General features: G+C 35.3%; 1 pseudogene; it reads left to right on the forward strand.

Annotated features, from left to right (window-relative positions):
* LOC126972577 (claspin-like) overlaps positions 1 to 25,051 on the forward strand; it is a 51,759-nt pseudogene that overhangs the window by 12,109 nt on the left and 14,599 nt on the right.

Here is a 25,051-nt window from a genome sequence, read left to right on the forward strand (position 1 = left end):
CTTATTACACAACAGTTGCATAAATAACTATTAAAACATAAAGTATTTTTAATATTGATATGGTCACTATAAGATGTTGCTATGTTAGATGATGACGTAATAACTTAAGACAGAAGGACCCTTCAGTAGGGACTGAATAAATTGACTGCCTTGTTATTACATGGATCTCACAACTTTCTACCGTAGAAACACTGAGCTGCGAGACTTGAGTTCTTTTAGAGGATATAGGTTTTTCATCGCATTTCATTTTACAATAAACTTTATTTTAAGCCTAGAAGTAATTTTTATTTGTTTTGTATGTATTTACCGTTTATCCTTTCCTACGTAACATTTATAATGATTACTAAATAAGAAATATATTTTTAGGAGAGAGGTATTAGATAAAGACAAGCGAGAAGTCCGGTTGATACAAGAACTGCTCTTTGAAGACGCTGACCTAGGAGACGGCCACAGGCAGCGAAGATTTAAATGGCGAAATATAGGTGAGTAATGTATGGGGAAAGGCTTTTGTTTTTATTGATGTTAAAAAGATTAATTTTCCAGCTAGTGCGTCTTATAAAATTACCATGTGATAGGTAAATATAATAGGAGTAGATAGTATAGTTATTTTTAATACACTATGACTTAATAATCTTAATGTGTTATGTGCGAGGACTACAGGGTTTGAAAACACCGGTGTAGATCCACAAGTAATTTCTTCTTACTAAGTACCAATAACTCATTTCACACTTACTAATATTGCTTCTTATGTAGTACTGATTGTTCACTTCGAAAGCTCTGATGATAATGAATCAAAAAGTACGCCTTGCTTCTTATTTATACCTTCAGACAAATACAAGTAGTTCTACTTCACACAAGTAAATAATGTAATTATTATATTGTCATATCCAATGACGAACGAGCGTACGGGTCACCTGGTGTTAAGTGATCACCGCCGCCCACGTTCTCTTGCAACACCAGAGGAATCACAGGAGCGTTGTCGGCCTTTAAGGCAGGGGGAAGCGCTTTTTTTTAAGGTACCCATGTCGTATCGTCCCGGAAACACCGCACAGGGAAGCTCATTCCACAGCTTTGTAGTACGTGGAAGAAAGCTCCTTGAAAACCGCACTGTGGAGGACCGCCACACATCCAGATGGTGGGGATGATATCCTAACTTGTGGCGTGTTGTGCGAAGTTGGAATGTGGATTATTCTCGAAAGATATCGAACATTTAGTACACTGTCATGATAAGAAACAAGAATGGAATAAACAAGTAAATGAGTTGTTTACGTAACAACTAGTTATTTCATAATCGACCTTAACAGTGGTTTGCTTAGGTTTTTTATTATAATAATAATTAAATTATAATGAGTGTATGTGTTTATGTATTGTAACTTTCAAATTGATGCCCTATTTTAGTTGAGATTCAAAGTGTGCGTTAATTATTCTAATGTACATTTAATGTAAATTTAGATAATTTCTAATTATTAAATACATACATACATTTAATGTGCTTAGTTTAAAATGACACATGTTTGCGTTTTAACCTTTGCAAAAGGTATAGCGTGTGTAGTTGAGTCTCACAGTGTTATCGTTGGGATGTTTACGTAATCAAACCGTCATCCGAGACTTAAATAATTCTAGATAGAATTATTCGTTTCTCCTTTGTATTAAAAAATAATGCTTTTGAATAAATTATTTTTAAAGGATTATAACGCGTGTAATTGTAACTGTATAAGTTAAATTTTCATTATTATTTTATTAAAGTCTCACAGCCTCCCTGGAATAAGTACCATTTGTAACTGTCTGGTACTTCACAGAACGCAGTCAATTAGATACTTAGGTATTATAATTGATGAAAACCTTAAGTTCAAACACCACATTGAAGCCCTAACAACAAGAGTGCGAAAACTCATACACGTATTTAAAAACCTAAGACATGCAGCAAACAGAACTCTGTTAAAATCAGTATATCTCACAAAGATTCTTTTGTTTTTCTAGGCACATTTCTTTAATATAATAAATTAAATTATTTTCTTAGCATATGAAAAGCTTCGATTGTCGACACACAGTCAAAAAGTGATTGCAAGAAAAACCATATGATGAGACAGAAAAAATATTAGAAGTCATAAGTTAGAACCAATATAATAGGATAAATAAATAAAAGATTATTATCAATATGTAACGGTTAGAATTGTTGTTTATAAAATATAAGTATTATGTAGATTTGCATTTGTAATCTCTAAAATTAAATAATTTGATGTTTAAGACACATGTAGTCTACTTACGACATCACTAAAGCACATATTATCATCACGTAATATATATAAATGTAACATACTATTTAATTGATCTAAATGAGCTCATTATGAATTTACAACATTAGTAATATAAAATTTTTCTTAACTTTTCTATAAGATGGGCATCTTCGTAATAACACAATATTTGTACAACAGAATAAGTTTTAATGGATAAATAAAGATTTATTATTATTACGTTTCGTGACCTTTTCATGGGACTGCAGCTGGCAGCTAAAAACTTTGCCTTTAAAACAGAAAAAATTACACGCGTTTTAATTCTTAAATAAGTATTTTCTTCAAATTTTTAACATTTGTGTTAATCAAAGAAAATACAAAATAATTCTTTGTTTTAATTCATTGCTATAATAGCCTTCTGTCTAATTAGCCTGTCTTAAATCTTTTACTATACACTCTGGATCATAGTTGGTTGTGACTCTGCAAGACTGCGGCAACACCAGGGGTCAATAGATGCGTTGCGGCCTTTTAGTTGGGAGTATGATATAAACTGGAACTTTCCTAAGTCTTATCGGTTTGGAAAAATTGCAGTCGGTAATTGATTCCACAAAGTAGCTGTGTGAGTCAAGAAGAATTGCGAATCGCGCGGTTGTAGCATGCCAGAGGGCAACTACAACCTTTCTCTTTTTGGCATGAAGTCCGGTGGTGGGATTCGGCTGCTGGTATCAAATTCAAATATTTTTATTCAAAATAGGATTTAAAATCACTTATTGGACGTCAAAAACTACCACCCATGCAAAAGAGACTGCCTCAGACCTGAGAAGAATGGGCGCAAGAAACTCAGCGGGCTTTTTTTTAAATATAAAATATGGATTACAACCTGAACAATCCATAACTTAACACATATCATACAATTTGAGGTGTGTATAGATATTTATGTAACTTATCAGATGGCGAAGAAGATACAGGCGCAATCGTAGACGAGTTTGGTGATTCGCAAGAGGATGAGTTTGAGTCCGAGGAGCAGTGGCGGAAGCAACGACACGAGAGAGAGATGTTCCTCAGGAAGTTGGTGAGATTTACTTATTCTTTATGTTAGCCGTGTGTGAACCCCTTTATCATCATCATTCGCTTGGTACATAAACCAGGGACTTTACTCTGAAGTCCGCAGTGAAGTTCCTAGTCGCGTAGACCTAATTGAAAAGATGTCATGATAATCATAGTGAAGAAAAAGTGTCTAGAAGAGTCCTTAAAGGAAATACAGACCGACCGACCCTGCACAACATTCGACAGCGCGGAGTTCGAGACTGGATGAGATAGACACAAGGAAACCACAAAATTAATTTTAATTTATTAATCAAACATAAAAAACGTCAGGAAATATTCTTTAATAAAACAAAAAAAAACATTTATTCACATCAAGTCAAAGAATGTTACTTATTATGTTTTACCAGGTACCTGTAGTTAATAAGTGACAAGAAACTCAGTACCACTCGCACTAGCCACTGCAATTGAATGTTAAATTGATATATTTTGTCATCGATTTCTTGACTGTATATTTGATCATATGAATTAATTTTCTTGGTTCATCCCATAAGTTTCTATTTGAAACACGATTAATGTACAATTACTTATTTCAAGCAGAATAAACATTTTTTGTCAACATTCAGATTGTACTCATTTTACAATTCGATTATGTATCCTATATTAACACAATCGACTCGAATCTGCAGCCGACTTTGCTGTGACTTTAGTTTTTTTCTTAAAATTTGAGTTTTATTGTTAGTTTATTTATTGGTTTTCATTGAGTGTAATTACTCTCTGTAATAATGGATATTAAAACATCTGAAGTTGCTGAAGTCATAGCTTTGATCGAGTCTGGCATTTCAGCGTATCGTGGGTAGACGTTTTTATTTGAGTCGATCAGCAGTAATCGTTTCACTGTATCAACGTCCTTAAGAAATCGAAATCTCACTGTTGTTTAAGTAGGTACTTAGATTTGGTCATGTAGGTAATGTCACAGAAAGTGAACCGACAGTATGAAGATGACAAGTTGTCCTATACAACAATCTATTGCATGAGCTTAAAGAGCCGGAACTTACCTACAGGAAGTAGAAGTGGCTTTTAAGAGGAGTTATACCTGAAGAATTCATTAAAACATTAAAAACCGCATACAACGAAGAGCGCCTCGATTCATTGATCATCAAGTCATCTCCGATCGGCTTGATTCTTTAGAGTTGCGTAGAGATGTGGGTTCTCCCGCATCTAAAGGCCGAATTACGTCAAAATTCAAAATACCACCCGCATCGCGTTGACGTAGGCATTCCACAACCGCGCGTTTTGCAAGAAATTTCTTGCCTCGCACAGCAACTTTGTGGAATCAATTATTATACGACTTAGGGACCTTCAAGAAAAGAGCATACTCCCTTAAAGACCGTTAATGCATCTCTTGATACATGATGTTGCGGATGTCCATAGGCGGTTGCCTCTCTTCTTTCCATCCCGTGAGCCTCTTGCCCGCATGCCCCCTCTTATATAAGGGCATATATGGAACAATAGGTACAACATTACGGTCTAATTTAACTTTATTTTTGTATTAATAACATTTTTCCATACAAGTGTATATTGTAAATACTGAATCTAACAATACTCTTAATATTTTTCCAGCATGAAAACGACGACAAAGACGACGAACTAACGAATGCTATAAACAGGACAGCAATCATAAAAGCGAACCTTTCATCGCGAACAATGTCCAATCTCATCTCGGAGCCAAAACCCACCGAGGCTGCCGGAAAAGAGAATTCTAATGTTCCAGAGAAAAAACCTGCTAAGGACATTCCCAGTCCTCAAAAGCCATTTACTTTACTAAAGGTAATTTTAGTTTTATAGATGTGATGAGTAAGGAAATGTTGTGGTTGTTTGGTCATGCAGAGGGGTTACAGGAAAGTAATTTGATTGCACATATTTATTTATAGGGTGAATGTTGATGGAAGGGCTGAGAAAGGTCTATTTGGACGTACGTACCTCCTAGATCCAGTCCTCTGAGACGGCACTTTTACTTTTGGGCTAGAAAGCGATATATCCCAAAACACTTGTTAGGCGCCGGTCCCACTGTAACCTACGTGGGCCTTTTAATAGAATCCTACACGCAGCGACCGCGACGGTCAAAGTGAACGCACGTTCTTTCCGATTTCTATTTCAGTCGAAACTTCAAGCACGTGGTCCAACGATATGGAACATTATATCAAGTTAATGAGAGATGAACCTTTCGTTTATGGTTTGAGCGACGAGGACTATAAAAATCGTCAAAAAAGGCAGATGCTTGGCCGGAAATTGCCCAAGAAATGGGTACTAGAACAGTACTAGTGGTTCAGCATGTGTCGCGTCACTTAATCAGTGGCAAATATAATTTACTGAAATGTGGAATGGGGTAAATTAAACCTTGTCCAATATATCCCCCAGAAGACTCAAGTTTGCGCGTTTACCACTAAAAAGCCCCATTTGTCGTATTACCGCTCTTCGACAACACTTCCCTTACAGCCTCCACTAGTATCGGAATTCTGGGTTTCGATATATCGAGCGATTGCCAACTGGCAATCGCTCGCGCGCGAAACTTCGCGGCCATCTGGAAAGCAAAGCCAAATTGGCTTCGAAGAAACTGGGCGTCATAAATAGAGCACGGGAATACTTCAAGACGGCCCACATTCTAGTGCTCTACAAAGCGCAGGTCCGGCCACAAATGGAGTATTGCTGTCATCTCTGTTCTGGCGCACCCCAGTATCAGCGGTCAAATGGATTGATCGCGTAAAACGCAGAGCAGGTCGAATTGTCGGGGACCCAGGGCTCTGTGAACGGCTGGATCAATTGGCGTTGCGTAGAGACATCGCATTATTGTGTGTCCTCTACCGCATTTATCATGGGGAGTGTTCCGAAGAGCTGTTTCACCTGATTCCTGCCGCCGAATTCCATCTTCGCACGACACGCCACAAGTTAGGATATCAACCCCACCATCTGGATATGTGGCGGTCCTCCACAGTGCGGTTTTCAAGGAGCTTTCTTCCACGTACTACAAAGCTGTGGAATGAACTTCCTTGTGCGGTGTTTTCGGGACGATACGACATGGGTACCTTCAAAAAAAGCTCCTCTGGTGTTGCAAGAGAATGTGGGCGGCGGTGATCACTTAACACCAGGTACGCTGGTTTGTCCTCCTTTTCCATAAAAATAAAAAAAATTGACTGAACCGCTCGCAGTGTGCGCAAGTGTGACAGTGGAACACAGAATTCTGAACTCTGACAGTTAAAACGCGCGTGATGGGGTCTGTGCGAAAAATCGAGGCTTAAAACCCTCGCCAAACTTCTAGGTTACTCCGACGTTGATGCGGTAACAAAAAATAGGGACAAGAAGTTGCGGCATGTATGTGCCCAGACAGGTCCACATGGCTACTAAAAGTTTGGTGAGGGGTATAGGTATATCCTGTGGAGAAATTTAAGCTTAAATCATTATGATGAGATAAATTTTATGTCTTCATCATCATATATCACACCCGAAGACTGTCAGGCTTATCGTTTTGCATGGAAGTCAAACTATACCATTGTGTCTACCATTCTGTGTAATGGTTTGAAGAGCGCTCGTAAGGAACCCGAGAGGTCGCGGGTTCATCGTTCATAAATTTTGGTTACAAATATAATTTGTATAATTAATCCCAGAAGTTAGGGTTATCACGTTAAAAATAACAAATAGTTTAAATGTTTGAATGTTATTTCAGCAAAACTACCACGGGTCGTTGCTGACCAGAGGGCGGGGAGCGCTAGCTCGTCTGGCAGCTCTAGCCACACCCCTGGCCGGAGACGACGACGGTCCCAAGATGAGTGCATCAGCCACAGGAAACTTCGTGTTCACCACCAGTAGCCAACCAAAGGTAAATAATTACAAGTCTGACTGCGATAATAAGCTCCTTTATTACGCTATGCAACTTCTAATATACTAATTTGAGAGATGAGTGTGTGCATATGTGTATAAAAGTAATACATACACTACATAAAAAACCGACTTCAAAACTGAAAAGTATCAAATAACTAAAAATTTAATTTAATACACCTCTTATGCAAACCTTTAATATTAATAAAATACTATTATTTATATGTGCTATATATTGGTAGGTTTTAAGTCGGTGCCCAAGCCCTAAACAAAATAAAACTTAATATTATAAACAGCTTACTTACTGTAATCATTAAGGTTGTCTGGCCACGCGTGTCTGTCCGCTTGGGTTGTTTTGTTTTAGAACAAAACAACCCAAGCGGACAGACACGCGTGGCCAGACAACCTTAATGATTACAGTAAGAACAACAAACAAGAACAAATCAATTAGCGGGATAGCTTCGTCTAGAATTGGAATAAAAAAAATACCGATCGAATTGAGAACCTCATTCTTTTTGAAGTCGGTTAAAAAGGTCTTCCTGTTAATTCTGATGCTATGTTATGTCGCAAAAAATAAACCTTTTGATGAAGCCTTTCTATCAGTATGATAAAGCTAAAGGGTATTTTTTTCGTGTAGCGGTTTCGATTCCCGGTTCAATCAAAATTAAAAATCTATGAATCATGTTGCATCTACAATATTTAATGTACTTCCCCTCCATGTGGCGCGCCTCTATTATGTAATTATATGGCGTACCCAACTTTGACACACACCTATTGACGTATTTCATTTTATGTCTTGATATTTTATTGTCATTACAGGTGCAGAAACGAAAAGCTGATCCGAGTGAAAGTTCGCCACAAGTAATCAAGAAAATTAAGACTAGCAATAAATATACCCTGTTCGATAGACTACTTAAAGAAATATAATACCATGTGTTATAGTGAGAAAATAAATTGTAAAATTTGTTAAAACTATTTAGGTACAATCTTGGAATAATGGTATTGTCAAACGTAAATGCGAACGGAACCGAACTGAAAGCATGGAGAGTGCGAGCCGAAGCGGAGACAACTAAGTAAACCGTACCGGGCCGCCCGCGAAAATAAACACAACCTTCGCGTCTCTCACTCTCTGTTTAACGTCGTGCGTACAAAGCCAGCTAATCACTGACCTGTATACACACTGTGTAATACCACTGGACAGGCTGTCCCATATCCTTGACAGCATATTTTTGTGCATATTTGAAGCGCCACTCGCGAGCGTTCAGAGAACTAATTTTGACGTATAATACAAATGCCTGCGAAGGAAGGAAGTATTTTTACATTTTGAATTAATTTCGTTCGTATTCCGTGTTATTTATACTTCAAGAATCAACCCTATAAAGTTCACAATTTTTTTTTTTGTAAATAGTTTCCCACTATCTATGTTGTATACTAGGTGGTCATCGCTAGTTTTAGTACCGCAGACTCCCGCTACATGGCCAACAGCGCCAAAATAGCGATTATCAAACAGGCACAAAAGCACTTTGACATGCGCCAGTCCAGTGGTAAAAGGTAGAGGTCAGTGCAGCTAATACAACTATCTCGCTCTCGCCTCGCTTCGCGTTGCTTTGTCCCGGCGTGACACGTCTTTCGGTTCGACAGTATTCGGTTTGCTTTCGCTTTTCTATGTGACTAGATTCAAACGATACCATACATAACAAAATGTAAACACTTGGCCATACTTTCGGTTCGCTGTCTGTTTGACAATAGCTCAATATTGTACAAATTTTAAAACATGACCTGTATAGTTTGAGTGATTATGATTTTAAATTGTGACTGATGAAAAATAAACTTATTTTTAATTTAATGTGACGTGCGTAGAGGGGCAAATCTGAAATTATGTAAAATAGCGACAAGTACTCAAAGGGTTTTGATTAAAACTAAAACTCCAATTTGTAATAATTGAAAGTTCTAAGATATTTGTATAAAGTGCTTTTGAAGGATGAAAATGTCTCAGCAAAGGTCACCAAACGTGGCGAATACGTTATGTAAATAACACGATACACGCATTTTGATCAATTACACGGAACAATTACACGCATTTTCATCCTTTGAAAAGAATTTTATTTAAACGTGTAAAACTCGCATCAATCAAATTAAATACTTTCCTCTAAAAATATCAAAGATATTCAATGTCAATTCAGTTCACATTCTAATATTGTTTCCATTTTTGCTTTTACTGTGGCATAAAAATTCAATGTAATTAGAACGTAATGTTGTGAGGACTGTTCTGCTGGTGTTTGCGGTAATGTAGATAATATGAATTTAAAACAAAAATTAAATAATCTTTAAGTCAGTATATTAAAGTCCAAAATTTTCCTAATGCCTTATGTGTATTATTTGGGTTTTTTTTTAATCAGCTGGTTTGGATAGGAAATCAGGTTTTTACAAAAATCCAAATACATATGCAGTTTTATAATTTTGAGGTTGGTACTTGTCGATGTTCTTCATACATTCAGATTTGCAACTCCACGCCCATTTGAAACATTCTAACCTTAACCTTAGATCATTTATTCGTTTAGAAAGACTATGACAGCTGTGAAATCAATTGAAAATTGAATTGGAAAAAGATTGAGGTTGACAGATAACTTCTATTTCGAGCAATGCACACACACTAATACAAAGTGACATAAAAAACGCGAGTGTAAGACATAGCTTGTTGTTGTGTAGCCGCACGCTAAAATAATAAACCTGGCCTGTTTTCATCGGTTGTCTTGCAGCCAGAAGCTCTATCTAGATGTATAAATTATCTAAAATTCAAACTGTAAAATTTAATTACTAAGCCATTGTTCGGACACTGCTGGCAACACCCAGGAGGGCATGTAGTAAAACGTAACAGGCAACTTTACCATTTTAGAAATTAACTTTGTTATATATTACATTGTCTGATCATTAATCACTTGGTCCATAATATCATATACATAAATTTAAGTTGGTGTTAGTAATATTGTAGTATTTTTAACCGACTTCAAAAAAGAAGGAGGTTTGTTACCAGAACTTTCTACTGGATGTACCGACTTTGATAATTCTTTATTTTTTATTTGAAAGCTGGTGCTTCCCGTGTGGTCCCATTGCAATTTGGTCCAGATCTGATTATGGCATGCATGAGAAAACCATAAAAGTCTTACATTTGCTATTAGTATGTGCGTGACAAATTTACGAATAACTCATATCGCGCCAACCTATTTCGATGATTATTATTTTATTGGAAAGGATATACTTCAAATCTAGTTTGGTGAGAGTTTGGTTGGGTTCTATTATGGAATCCATGTCAAAGTAACGGAACTCTTCAATTCTTAGAAGCAGATTAACGATACTCGGCCGAATCTTTTTTATGCTATCTGGACATTTGAGTCACCTAAAGTAACATTATGGTCAAGTTATTGTTGTAGTCAAATATGATGTTCAATGGAACTCCTTAACATCTTACAGTAAGGGTGCAATCTGTGGCAGAATTTCTGTCTGTAATCAAATTGCAATGTGCTTACGTTTATTGTTGCATTGCAAATTTTAGTAGATCTACACATATTTAGACAAATTAATAGTTCTTGTACAGATTCACTAAAAATCAAAAAATAAAAGAACTGACTCCAAAAATAACAATATTCGTAACTATGTAGAATTAGATTAACTTATCTTAATATATATAAATCTCGTGTCACAATGTTTGTCCTCAATGGACTCCTAAACTAATGAACGGATTTTAATGGTGATTACTTCATGGAGTGCCGTTTAGTCCAACTTGAGAGATAGGGTAGTTTTTATTTCGATTTGGGACCCATAAATATTTTTATTTTCAATATTTGTTTTGTATGGACATATTTTCTATGAGAGAATTTAGTGACGCACAATTTGACAGTTCCGCTGTGAAACAATTTCATTCTAAAAACAGGGAGCATATTTACGAAATAATTTTTGATGTTTTGAAATATAAAACAGTTGTTTTTTTACTATCTACAGAACAACGTCTGTCGGGGCAGCTAGTTATATTGTATAAAACTCGCGTCATATATAGTGCGACTTTCTTATGCTTCGAAGTGACGAGCGCAGTTGCTGCTCAGGATTTATTTTTTTGAAAAAGAGGACACACTTCTTTTACACCAGAGGAATCACAGGAGCGTTGCTGGCCTTTATGGAAGGTGTACGCGGATTTGTTATAAATAATAAGGACCGTGTAAATATTACTCTTAGACTATACTAATATTAGTAAAACCTAAATATTTTTATCAACTTCTAGAATTAATTTGGTATAATAAACTATTTACAACAATTTTTTGTATTTTTATTTAAAAAAGTACCTAAATATATGCAATCATAGGTAAGTGGGAGTAAAAAGCCATAAGTTGTTCAACCTCTCCCTCTAAAACCTTTGAATGAGGGATAGAAATCTCTAAGATTTCTTTTTACTGGTGGGTCTCTTGTGATAGAGAGAGACTAATAAAACTTCTTCTTCGTAGAACTTCGTTCATTATTGGAGATTGATGTAAAAATGTCAGACACCTTAAGTTAATACGTAAGTATCCATCTCTACTCTGTGCTTTTAGACTAAAGTAATTTTGTTTTTAAAAATCTTTTATAACTAGCCAAATATGCGTGCACACTGGCCTACTTAGTTCTCAAAATTATTAACGCGCCATTTTTGTCGCCATAACTATCGTAACTCATGGAATTACTAAGATTTTAAGATTAATAAAAGGGATACTGAGATCTTACGTCTAAAGGTGTTTTCAATGATTCTCATTGCTCGTCTTACAACATTATCAAAAAAAAAGGTCCTCGCTTTTTGAAATGAAACATTATTTAGCGGCGTTGAGCACTTTTCTTGGTATGTGTATAAAATTTTAAACTCGCGTCAGGACATGTGACCTGATCGAAAATTCGTAAGACAGTCTGAAATTATTTTAATACAGTTTTTTATTATAGGCGATCATAGATGAAGAAGAGATTGTCTTATGTATGACGCGTGTATACCTTAGTATATTCTGTGGCAAGGCACAATGTCGTCGCAATAATATCCTTGACACATATTATAGGAAACAATATTACAATAATGATTACAAGCATTACTACAAGTAATATAATACTTCATATAGGTACATTTGAGAACAAAAATTTCACAAATAAACACGACCAAGGCTTAAAAACCAAGGGTGGCTAAATTCCGCCACTAGCCAAAGTAAATTTCTTAGAAGGACAAACAATCACTTGATTTAAGTAAACTACCTCAAAACCTAATAAATTTGTGTCCGGTACGGTATCCAGAGCTACATTACCTCTAATTATTCTAAATTTAATATGAATCACGTAAAATTTACAAGTCACCACGAAAGAATTTCAAAAAGAATGTTAAGGTAAAATACATTTATTAAATGATTAAACTCGTTCATAAATATTTAAATTAACGTTTACTAAATATTATAACAGTATTTAGATATGGCAACTATTTTTTAATGTTGGTCAAATTGTAAGTATCAATTCTAGGTATCCTTCCGTTTTGTGTCCCTTACTATCTCTGGCCTTATTGATATTTTGTTCTCTTTCATTAATTCTAGAATCCGCTCGCGTTTATTCGGCATTCCCGGTCTGCGCTTTCTCAATCAATGCCGTTTTTCGTGAGGTAGTGTAGTGCAGGAGAAATCGTTTCGAAATAAAATAAGTATAATTACTTAAAACACCTGATCTGCTTTGTTATACTTTATAATGGCGAATACCTTAAAAGATATCGGCGAAATAGTTAAGAAGTGCAAAATTCTGCTACTGGACATCGAAGGAACGACGACTTCAATCAGCTTTGTTAAGGTAGGTCGACAGTTGACCGGCCGGTGTTTTTGTTTTAACATGTGATTTAACTGTTTATGACATTTGAATACATGCAGCGCGTGTCAATAAATCTACTTTCTTAATTATGCATTTCTTTCTAAAAAACGCTGAATAGGTTTGCAGACTAGCACGTTTTTGCATTCGCAACATGGAGGACAAATTCAAAATGGTACCCTTGTCTCCAGACTCCCATCTCGTAAATGCTTAGTTATGCCATGGATATAATTTTACGTTTGGTAAAGTTAAATACATCACCCTAAATAGAGTTAAGACTATAATTATATTGAAAAAATTAATATTTTTTTTTATAAAGAATTGAAGTAAAAACTATAGAGTGCATAATGAAATTTATGAACTAATTTCCTAATTAAATCTAGCTATGTAGGTATACTTCACTGAAATTGTCGAACCGGCTTTTTACAGCTGTTCAACGCAGCTGTTTCATAAAAAATGTGCACCGGTATTCATTGAAGAGTGAAGCCGTCAAAGGTTAGTTGTCTCTGTCTCGCACACTATACTATCGGCTTTAGAAAGTAGGAGATAACATACACTTAATAAAAATGGAAAGCAATTTCAAGATTGTCGTAATTACAAGTTTTTGAATTGTAGACACTTGATGTACTAAACACGTAGTATAAAAAATCCTTTTAGTATTATGAAATCTTGTCTTACAAAACTGAATTTATTATAAATATAAAACATTGAAATGTAAAAATTATTAATTGAATAACTTGGGTAATTAAATCGTTTACTAAATTATAAATATAATATGGACAAATAGATCTATTATTTCATTATTTTAATTTCAAGTTTAGTGTAAAAGCATGTTTTATGGGACAATTTTTATCAAATTTTTATAACAGGTATAACTAACTCTGAAAACAGCTACAATTATCATTGCCTGTTTTCACCTCATTCGGCAAGTAAATGGCACATCTTGGCCTGTTTGCATCATTGCCTGTTCTTTGTCTGCTATTAATATGTAACCTGGAGCATAACAGAATTCTTTGATAATTTCTATAATGCAACCAATTGAAAATAATATCATCATTCACTCTCTGTTATAATGTACAACAATTTATATATTTTATTTTAAGCTTTATTACTTAAAGCTAAAATTATTGAAATAATATAAAAATGTTACAATGTTTGTAATTAGTGATTTTGTTAGTCTCTAAGTGAATACTGTTAAAGTTTGGATCCTTTGTATTCTTTGCTGTGGTCATCCAGTTCTTGCCGTTTACTAAAACTACCAATCTTATTTGGGTCTAGCTATCTACCTCTATCCAAGTGGTCCAGTCCATTTACAGTTTGCACTGTCCATCTTCTGATTTTCATAGTTTATTTAAGAGCATCACTCAATTTAGTTTGTTGATTTACCTATATCTTTGCTTTTTGTAATTTCATTCAAATTCAAATATTTTTATTCAAAATAGGATGTGACATCACTTATTGAAAGTCAAAAAGCTACCACCCAATTCCAAAATGAATGCCTCAGACCTGAGAAGAATGGGCGCAACAAACTCAGTGGGCTTTTTTTTTCTCATCGAATAAATATGTTTACAAAGTAATATTGTACAATTAAACTTATTATTTAATAGCCTGAGGGCGGTCACTCCATTCCCAATCTGTGCTAACATTAAGAAAGTCATTTATGTTATAATAACCTTTACCACACAAACGTTTTTAACAATTCTTTTGAATAACATAATACTTTTGTTTTGAACATTTTCTGGGATCTTGTTGTAAAAGCATATACATCGCCCCACAAAAGACTTACTAACTCGACTTAGCCGAGTAGTAGGCATCATCAGTTTATGTCTGTTCCTGGTGTTAACATTATGGTTATGACAGTTTTTGGCAAATTCACATATGTGCCTATGTACATTATAATAATAATCACTGTATATTAGATTGTTTTGACTTTATAATATTCTTATTATCAATCTTTACCACCAATCACTACTATTAAAATTATAAAACAAATAGTCTAAGCTTGGTGTCTACTTTAACATGACTTTGGCTAACTTGTGGTATACTTTCCACAGAAGCCACAGTAAGATGAATAGAATAGCTAATTAAAATCATAACCATGTTCATAAATGTGTCTTATAATAATTTGCCAAGGGGTCTCTTCTTGTGGATAGAACATGTTGATTGATGCTCCAAAGTGACAGCGGGAGTTAAAATGTGGAAGGTGTACTCAAAAGATTTGCAGCAATCCCTGACGAAGCTACTGCTATTGCTATTTTAGCTGTCTGTCTTATCTTAACAAGAATCAAATTAGTGAGAAATGTTTTTCCTGATTTTGAGACATTGTCATTGACAAATGCTGTTAATTCATTATGTACATGCTATATAGTATTATTGTTTGAACGAACTGAAAGAGGTAATCAAACAGCACTTAAACTTTTGTCATTTCATCATAACAGTTTATTTTCTTTTTCTATTAAACCTTTATTATAAATGTCTTCACTAAAAGTTAAGTAAAATTTTAGTTAGTGTAATATCTTCACAAAAATCATCTTTAAAATTATCGTACAACTTTAATGGTTGTTTTGTTTTGTTACCCATCGGAGGATGAGAAAATGAAAGAATAATTTTTTTTTACACTCTGAAAGCGAAAACTAGTCCCAATGGTCATCATTTTCAAGTAAACTTAAATCGGCGCAAGCTGCCTGAAACATCTCCTTGACCATACCATTACAGTCTTTAGATTTTCAAAAGAAATTAGGAGATAAAATAAACACTCCGATTGAGATGCATGTGCCCCGTAAACGGAGGCTTTGGGCCACTTGTTAAGCTGATCCTGATGTAAAATAGACCAATGGATGACTAAATACACTACAGTATGATACCCATTTTCTTTAGATTGACATTTTCAAATTCATTATATTTTTTAATAAAATGTCCGATTTTAATACTTTAAAAAGTATTTTACAGGTCTTGAAACAGTCTTTAATAAAATATTAATGAAATATTAAAATAATAATAATAATTAAGCTTTTTTATTTCCATCTTTCTAATTAAGTAGGTGTATAAAACAAACTTCATGTGGTTATTTTTTGTTAGTCGTTTTAGTAAATAGATTTTTAAAAAAAAGTTAGTGGTAGTTTGTTTGTGTGTTAGTCTTTGATGGATCCCAAAGTCTGGGTGAAAGCCTCCTCCATTTCCTTCCACTTTTTCCTATTTTGGGCAGCATACATCCAATCTCTTCCAGCCACTTCTATAATGTCTTGAGACCACCGTTTCTTGGGCCTGCCCACTTTCCGCTTGCCGTGTGGTCCTGTCCATTTCGTCACTGTTTCCGTCCACCTTCCATCTCTGCACCTAGATATATGTCCAGCCCATTGCCACTTTAGTTTTAAGGCATGTTCCAGGGCATCAGTCAGTTTCGTCTTTTTTCTGATGTCTGTATTTCTAACCTTCTGAATTTTTCTTAGTTTTAGGATATTCCTTTCCATGGCGCGTTGGTATGTTGTTATCTTGTTTTTTGTTTTTTTTGGTAAATATCCATGTTTGGCACCCATATGTGAGACTTGGCAGGATACAAGTGTCCATAATTGTTTTTTTCAGGTGCAGTTCATACTCCCCTTTTAGAATTTCTTTCTGAGACCAAAATTTGTTCCATGAGATTTAAATTCTTCTATCTACTTCTTTTTCATTATTATTTACGTTAAATGATATTTTCTTACCGAGATATATGTAATCCTTCACATATTCAATTTTGTTTCCTTCTACAGAGATAGGGGTTTCAGATCCGTTTGTCATGAATTTGGTTTTGGTAGTATTCATTTGCAGTCCTACCTTTCTACTCTCTATGTCTAACTCTCGGATCATCTTCTCCAGTTCCTGTGCAGTTTTGGCAAAAAGGATTATGTCATCTGCAAATCTTAGATGATTCAGACTCTGGTTTCTTATAGGAAGGCCTTTGTTCTTCCAATCTACATTTTGAAATATTTCGTTTAGTACAGCTATAAATAGTTTGGGTGACAAAGGGTCTCCTTGTCTCACCCCTTTTTCTATAAATTATATCTATTAAAATATTAATTGTAATAGGATAAGGATTAATGCAGAGGTATGAATAATATGGTTTGATTATTGTCAGAACTTATATGAACTTTTAAAATGTAAAAAAGTAGTTTTAGTGGTACAACTACAGTAGTTGCACATATGGTATCGCGGATGGTTTTTTGTAGATATTGATACGGTTTATATATTGTTTTGATTTATCATCCATAGTTTCCGCAGGGTACGATGACCGATTTTTTGACAAATTTTTTCATACCTTGGGTTATATTATTGCATTTTAGTAGGGATCCCTTTTTAATGTAATATAGCCTATGATGATGCAGCTTTCTAATGGTGAAATAATTTTTGAAATCGGTTCAGTAGTTTTTGTGTGAAAACATTACAAAAATACATACCGTGCCCTGTACTTTCCCCGGGGCGTAAAAAGAAAAGGGGAGTCCCAGGCCCATGGGAGTCGTAAGAGGAGACTAAGGGCTTTTTAGAAGTGGGAGAGTCACGCTGCCGTCTTTTGACGTCAGCACAATCGGGCCAGACTCGTCCGGGTTAATTACCACACTCGCACAGAATACCGGCGTGAAGTAGCGGCCTAGTGCCGATATGTTTCGCATAGGTTAGTGTCGAGGACCGGTGGCCATTCAATTCTTAAAGGCCGGCAACGCTCCTGTAATTCCTCTGGTGTTGCAAGAGAATGTGGGCGACGGTGATCACTTAACAACAGGTGACCCGTACGGTCGTTTGTCCTCCTATTCCATAAAAAAAAAACATACAGAAACACAAATGTTTCCTAATTATAATATTAGTTTAGATAGGTATAACTTTAAGGAGGAAGAGACCTTTGACAGGTTGCAACACAGTAGATAGTGTTTTATAACCTCAAGTTTATCTAATTCCTACATTTACGTACAATAAACAACTAGAGCCCCAATCGCATATTAAAAGTCGTCAAAAAATGTCCGAACGGCGTTACAAATACGTATACATTAACTTATACAGATAACAATAAAACATTCATTCAAATTAATACCTAATTTCGTGGCAGTAATGTTCAAAGTCTATCGTATACGCTCATTACAAGAAGTAACACTACGTCACGCGCGAGACAGACGCGGACTCGAGACGAGAATATTTTGTTTTAATTTTTTTTTTTGTATTTAGTAAAATGATTAAAAACGTCAAGTTACACAGCCTTATAATTTAAATGGGCACTTAGATAAAATCTGACACTACATACTTTTTAGGTTTGGATATGCTGTTGTTTGTTTTTCAATGAAAGCTTTGTCATTGCATGGTGATTTATATTATTTATTTTATTAAGAACTTCAACAGAATACATATTAATACATTTACAAATATCAACTAAACATTATTTACAATTCTAATATGCACACCTATAACATAAATGTACAGCATTGACTGATAATAATTTAAAGTGTTTTATAACTAAGTACAAATGAAAGTAAATGTGAAAAATATTTTAAGTTACAAGGTTGACAGTTAAATGCTAAAAATGCTGTTAAATGAACAAAAATACTCAAATGTCAAAAACTGAAAGGCTTACACGAGTAAGTCAAAAAAGAAAAAATAGTAAATTAATACTTATAAACACAAGAGTTATTGAGTATAGTAGATCCATCAATCCATACACGCCGTAAATAAATAGAGGCATTATGTGAGCATTTCATAAAATAAAATATATAATAACTTTAACATCAGATGTTAAGTCTCATTTGCCCAGTAATTACACTAGCTACGGTGCCCTTCAGACCGAAACACAGTAATGCTTAGAAATTATTGCTTCACGGCAGAAATAGGCGCCGTTGTTAATTATTAATGATTATGTGGTACCCACATCCTGTGCAAGGATACTCCCTGGTAAAGCACATGTTTTATCGTGCTCTTATAACTATACCATATTGCTTAAATAACCTGTATGCGTTGAACTTCTGCTTTTAAATTCTGATAATTGTCGTTGGGCATTAATATAGGTACACTATCATTAGTTGCGGCTTCACATACGCAGCTCATTATTATATATATCTAAACTATATCCTGCCCAATTAACGAACACTACACAAACATTGGTGTTCATTCTCAAACGGACACACAAAGCCATGTTCCGTTTAATCTAATACGCTGTGATCGATGTAAGTCGACGCTGACTAATGACTAAGCACAGCTAGTAAAAATATAGCGGATGTAACCAGACTATCTCCGAATACGGACGGGTTCCGTAGCTCCCTGTAACTGAATCATAGCTATTGGCATTATAGCAAGAAAGTTATGTAGTTGCAGAAAAAGATTCAATTATTTTTGTAGACTTTTTAGCCAGCATTGTATTGCAATGTACAGTAGCTAGTAACGGCCTCACATGGAGTACTGTTCTCACCTCTGGGCGGGTGCTCCCCAGTAGCAGCTTCTTCCATTTGACCGCATACAACGAAGAGCGGCTCGAATCATCGACGAACTAGTCATCTCCGATCGGCTTGATTCTCTAGCATTGCGCACAGATGTGGGTTCTCTCTGCATCTTCTACCGCATTTATCACGGGGAGTGCTCAGAGGAGTTGTTCGGGTTAATTCCAGCTGCCGAATTCCACCACCGGACATTACTTGCAAAGTACCATCCGCATCAGGTAGACGTCTGGCATTCCACAACCGCGCGTTTTGTTCGAAATTTCTTGCCTCGCACAGCCATTTTGTGGAATCAACTACCGGCAGCCGTCTTCCCGAACAGATACGACTTAGAGACCTTCAAGAAAAAAGCATACTCCCACCTTAAAGGCCGGCAACGCATTTCTTGACACACCTGTTGTTGCGGATGTCCATGGGCGGTTGCCTCACCTCTGAGCTGGGGGGCCTCTTGCCCGTTTGCCCCCTCTCATATAAAAAAATATGGGTCAATGACACTTGTGTCATGTTTCTTATGTTGTCAGCTGTTGTGGCTGAAAATAATCCGCACCACAATTTTTTTTATTTTGGAAATTTTCATTGCGTATATATTCAGAATCATGGTCCAATTGCAACCCCTCATTTTTAAGATGTAGTTGTTTTACATCCTGTATAATTTATAAAACTACTATGTTTTTATTACTAAAATAATTTCCCACGAATTTTTGTTGGTTTCACTCTCCAGTACGTATAAGAAAAATATCAATATCCGAACTTCGTTTTGTAGTGTGCATCGACGACGCGGACGCTAGACTTTAAGATACCATTACAAACATAGATCTTATTTATTATAAATCCACATAAGACAGTATAATTATTGTTTTTGATGGTTTGTGATTGACCTTGTTAGGTACTTGCCAAATTTTATGATCCAAGTGAAATTATTTTCTTTTTTAAACATGTTTTTTTTTAAGGGATTGGGATTAATTATGTACGATGCGGGACTCGAATGCGCGACCTCTCGCGTTCCGTGTGAGCGCTCTTTCCAACTGAGCGAAACGTTTGAGTGACGTATCGTTGATAAAATCTTGTATGTGGAGCAGTAATATGTAAGCTTTAATGTGTCTCGGTCTGAAATAGTGAAATTACTGGGCAAATGAGACTAGCGCAATTATAGTGCTTTGTAATTTTTGGGTTTTTCAAGAATCCTGAGCGGCACTGCATTGTCCCTTAAAGTCATAAAAAAGGGAAGTCTCACAAACCACATAATAACCCAATTGTCATATACGGTTGAAAAATGGTAAAATATAGTCATCATCATCATAGCAGTCGGAAGACGTCCACTGCTGGACAAAGGCCTCCCCCAAAGATCGCCATGACGATCGCTCCTGCACTGCCCTCATCCAACGTATTCCGGCGATCTTGACCACATCGTCCGTCCATCTTTTTGGGCGAAAACCAACACTACGTCTTCCGGTACGTGGTCTTGGTAGAATCTAGGTGTTTTAGGAAAATACAGTAGGATCAGTGAATTAAATTATAAATGTATGCTACTTATGTGTAGCCTATTTCAATACAAATGATTTGAAATTGATGTTATTAGATTACCTACTATAGCAGGTCTGGGTCTTGTTGAAAGTAGAATAGTCAGTTTTGTGGGGATTGTGTGTTGGTATTTATAGAATAGGCTACAGCCAGCCGCGGCCGGTTTCGATAGCGCTCTAGGGCAGTTCGTTCACCCAACAAAATTATTAGTTTGTCTGTCTGGTATCACATAGCGTCGCCATTCACAGATGTGTCTTCATCTATATATGCATATATATAATGAAAATTGTCTTTGTTTGAGGCTTTTTCACGCCTAAACCACTTTTATTGTATTTGTAATAAGATGAATAAAATTTATTTCCTTTTAAAATTCGCCCAGTGGAGCGGCCGGGAACAGCTAGTTCTAATAAAATAATAATAATAATATTCATACACTTTTACACAAATTATCTTGCTCCAAATTAAGCATAGCCTGTGTTATGGATTGCAAGACAACGATATATTTGAAACAATATACTTACATAATAAAATAAATAAATATAGCCTTTATTGCTGCTTTTCCTTACTATTAGTAAATACATGCCTACTTACTAAACACTTAAGATTTAATCTATTATTTGAACTATCTCTAAAGATTTCCACATATTCTTGTCTCTCGCTAAATGGGTCCATACCAGACCAGCTTCTTTCTTGAGGTCATCTTACATAAACATACATAACTTGGAAACAAACATCCATATTCATCATATAAATGCTTGCACCTACCGGGATTCGAACCCGGGACCTCTAGCTTAGTAGGTAGGGTCGCTAACCACTCGGCTATATAGGTCTAATATAAATAAATACTTTAAGATACTTCTTCTCATTAGCTCAACCCTTGACGAAGTAGCGGTAGATTCAATAAGATTTTTTTTTTGTCATAAGTGTCATTTCCGTGACCTACGTGAATAAACTGATTTTGATTTGATTTGATAAGATGCATTAAACTTATTTATTTATTAGGCATGAAGGAACGCTCAAGACTCGTAAATATGTTGTAGTCCAGTCATTTAAGCTTAAATTAGGTAAGAATCTCGAAATTCGAGATACCCAGCTGTAAGTCTGTAAATACTGTATTGAAACTCTAAAAGTTGTCTCGAAACCTACATATTATACGGTGTACGCAACTTCAAGGTCACAAAAATCGGTTTTTGCGCTTTTTTTTTTTGTAAATATCTCATTTCCTATGGGTTTTTTGCTATTTGTATTTAGTATCAATATTGTAGAATACAAAATTCTTTACAAATTTTGTTAAAGTAAAATTTTTATACGGTGAACCGTTTTCGAGATAGAGGGCGGAGAGCGCGCGGTCACAGCATCACTTCAGGTCAACCGGTGCCTCCGGTCGAAAACGCGCCATAAATAGTTGATGAACTATCATTAAATCAATGATTATAAATATTTGTCAATTTTATTAACTATTATACTATATATTATATTTTATCATTTTTTTCCTAACCTATCCACTTTTTATTCAGTATTAATTTATTTATACCTACCATATGTAGGTTTTGAGACAACTTTTGGGGTGTCAATATACAAGTATTTACAGACTTACAAGCTGGGTATCTCGAATTCCGAGGTGAACTTGCTATAATGACTGGACTATTGTCTTGTGATGGAATACCATTATGAATTTGTCTAACGCTTTCCGCAACCAATTTCGATAGTGTGGTTTTCTTTTAGTAAATTATTTAATAATTTAATTTATTAGATCTTAAAATACAATTGTTTTTGCAACAACCAAAATTTTTAACTCTTAACAAGAAATACCAATTGACCGTATGAGACAATTATCTTTGCTATAATGGCCACAGACGTTTTTTTATAGATAGGAAAATTATAAAAGTGCAATAGTTTCCAATTTTGTGTATTTTTGTTACAGGATAAGTTATTTCCCTACGCTGAAGAGAATGTCAAGCAGTTCCTCGATAGCCAGTGGGATAATGATGATGTGAAAGATGTAATCAGCGCACTCCGAAAGCTTGCACTTGAAGATAAAGAGAACGGCGTTGAAGGAGTTGTTGCCATCCCAGGAGAGGTAACATAAATTTATGTTTTTCTTAGGGCTATATTTCACTGGGACACCACAGCGGCCAGTCGGTTGCGCAACCAATTTGGTGGCGCGACCAGCTCATGACTCTGGTGTCTGTATAGTGTTTAGTATGGTGGCTCCCAGACACCACGATGGCGCGAATGGTTAAGCCACCGTGAAATATAGCCCTTACTCAGGGTGTCAGGGCCAGTCTGCTGTCATGAGCCACTTCGCGCTTTAGGTACGAAAATGTACCTACCGTGAATCGTAATGAAATATAAATTAAGACTCCCGCGGGGCGCTCAAGAGCGGGAGACGGACCGAAGTCGTTCGTTGATTAGCGTTCGCTGCGCCGCACACCTCTAGTATGTACTCGAATATTTGAACGATGCACTTTTAGGAATAACTAGCTGACCCAGCAAACGTTGTATTGCCATATAAAGTAATTGAAAAAAATAAAGAATTATAATTTTTGGCGTATAAAAAATAGATGCAACCGATTCTCAGATCTACCAATATATCACAGGTATATATATAGATATATCTGAGAGATATAGGTGTTTTGTGAATGGAACAGAATAATATAAAAATCGCGATACACTAATAGTTGTAGATCGTATATGGGTGAAAATTTAAAGTTGTATGTATTTTTCAATGCTGAATCATAATAAAATAAAATTAAAAAATATATTTAGGGTTGGGTCACCCTAATCATTAGGGGATTCTCAGACCCACCTGATATGCATACAAAGTTTCATACAAATCGGTTCAGCCGTTTCGGAGGAGTTTGGTAAAAAACACCGGGATACGAGAATTTTATATTCGTTTGTTTTCACTATTAACTTTAGAATAAGAACTATAATATATTATTTTTACTTGCCTACCCTGCAGATTGTAAGCACTTTTAATTATAATGTAACACCAATGTACCCACTCAATCTATACTAATAAATGACTTGATTTCAACCTAATCCATACATAAAGTCTTAGGTAATAACTTATGGTAACTTAGTGTTTGTCTGCATTTTTTTAATAACACTAGGCAATCTGATATTGTACAGTTAACGGCGAATGAATAGTTCGTCTCGTTCGCTTTAATCACTTAATAGTCCACATCATCTTCATCAAGCCTTCTATTTCATGTATGTATGTATGTATGTATGTGTAATTCTGGAACATATCCCGGAACAACTCCAGGTAGTAAAATGGCTGAAAATCCTGCAGTGGGAGAATGCTGGAAATAGTTTGTTGGATGTTCTCTATGACGAAATAATTCCTAGAATACAGAAGAAATGTTATCCTTGGACCTTATTAAAAGTCATTCAACTGTGTGAGGGCTATATGATCGTTCCGCCACGAGCACGCTAGCCGAACGAATTTTCTCACTCAGTCGCTAGACTAACCATTACGCAGAGGTCACGGCTAAGTGCTATATCAGTAGATAAAATTATTTTACATGTGATAATTATGACATGTGTAACAAACAAACACAAAGTTAAATATTGGCATTATTCTTATGTAATTTTATTTCATTCCTGTGATTTCATTATTGCCATAGGGTTATTTTTGTTGTAATTTATTAAGATTTACAATTTATGTAATTTGGAAAAATACGTTTGGATTGAGGTCACTTTATTTACTTTCAACTCTTAAAAATAATCGTCATATGCTATCTATCACCAGTCAAATAAGTATCGGCACACATGACGTATTCTAGGTAATTTGGCAAAAATTAAATTCGTCTCTTTGCGAGTTGTAATTAACTTATATTATGGTGTTTTCAGTTAGGAAAAATCTACATGTTAAAAAAAGTAGTTTAATAAAACTAAAAAACACGCTTTGGTTGAAAAGATAATTGTTGAAATTTAACATCAATTCCTGTCTTATCGACGATAGATGAAAAAATTATATAAATTTAAAAAAAACTTATTTTGCACATTGAAAAATGGAATAACTGTATCAAATTAATGTAAATTCATCGGTCTTCGATGAATTTAGTT

Source organism: Leptidea sinapis, chromosome 26, assembly GCF_905404315.1.
Source record: "Leptidea sinapis chromosome 26, ilLepSina1.1, whole genome shotgun sequence".
NCBI classification, from domain to species: domain Eukaryota; kingdom Metazoa; phylum Arthropoda; class Insecta; order Lepidoptera; family Pieridae; genus Leptidea; species Leptidea sinapis.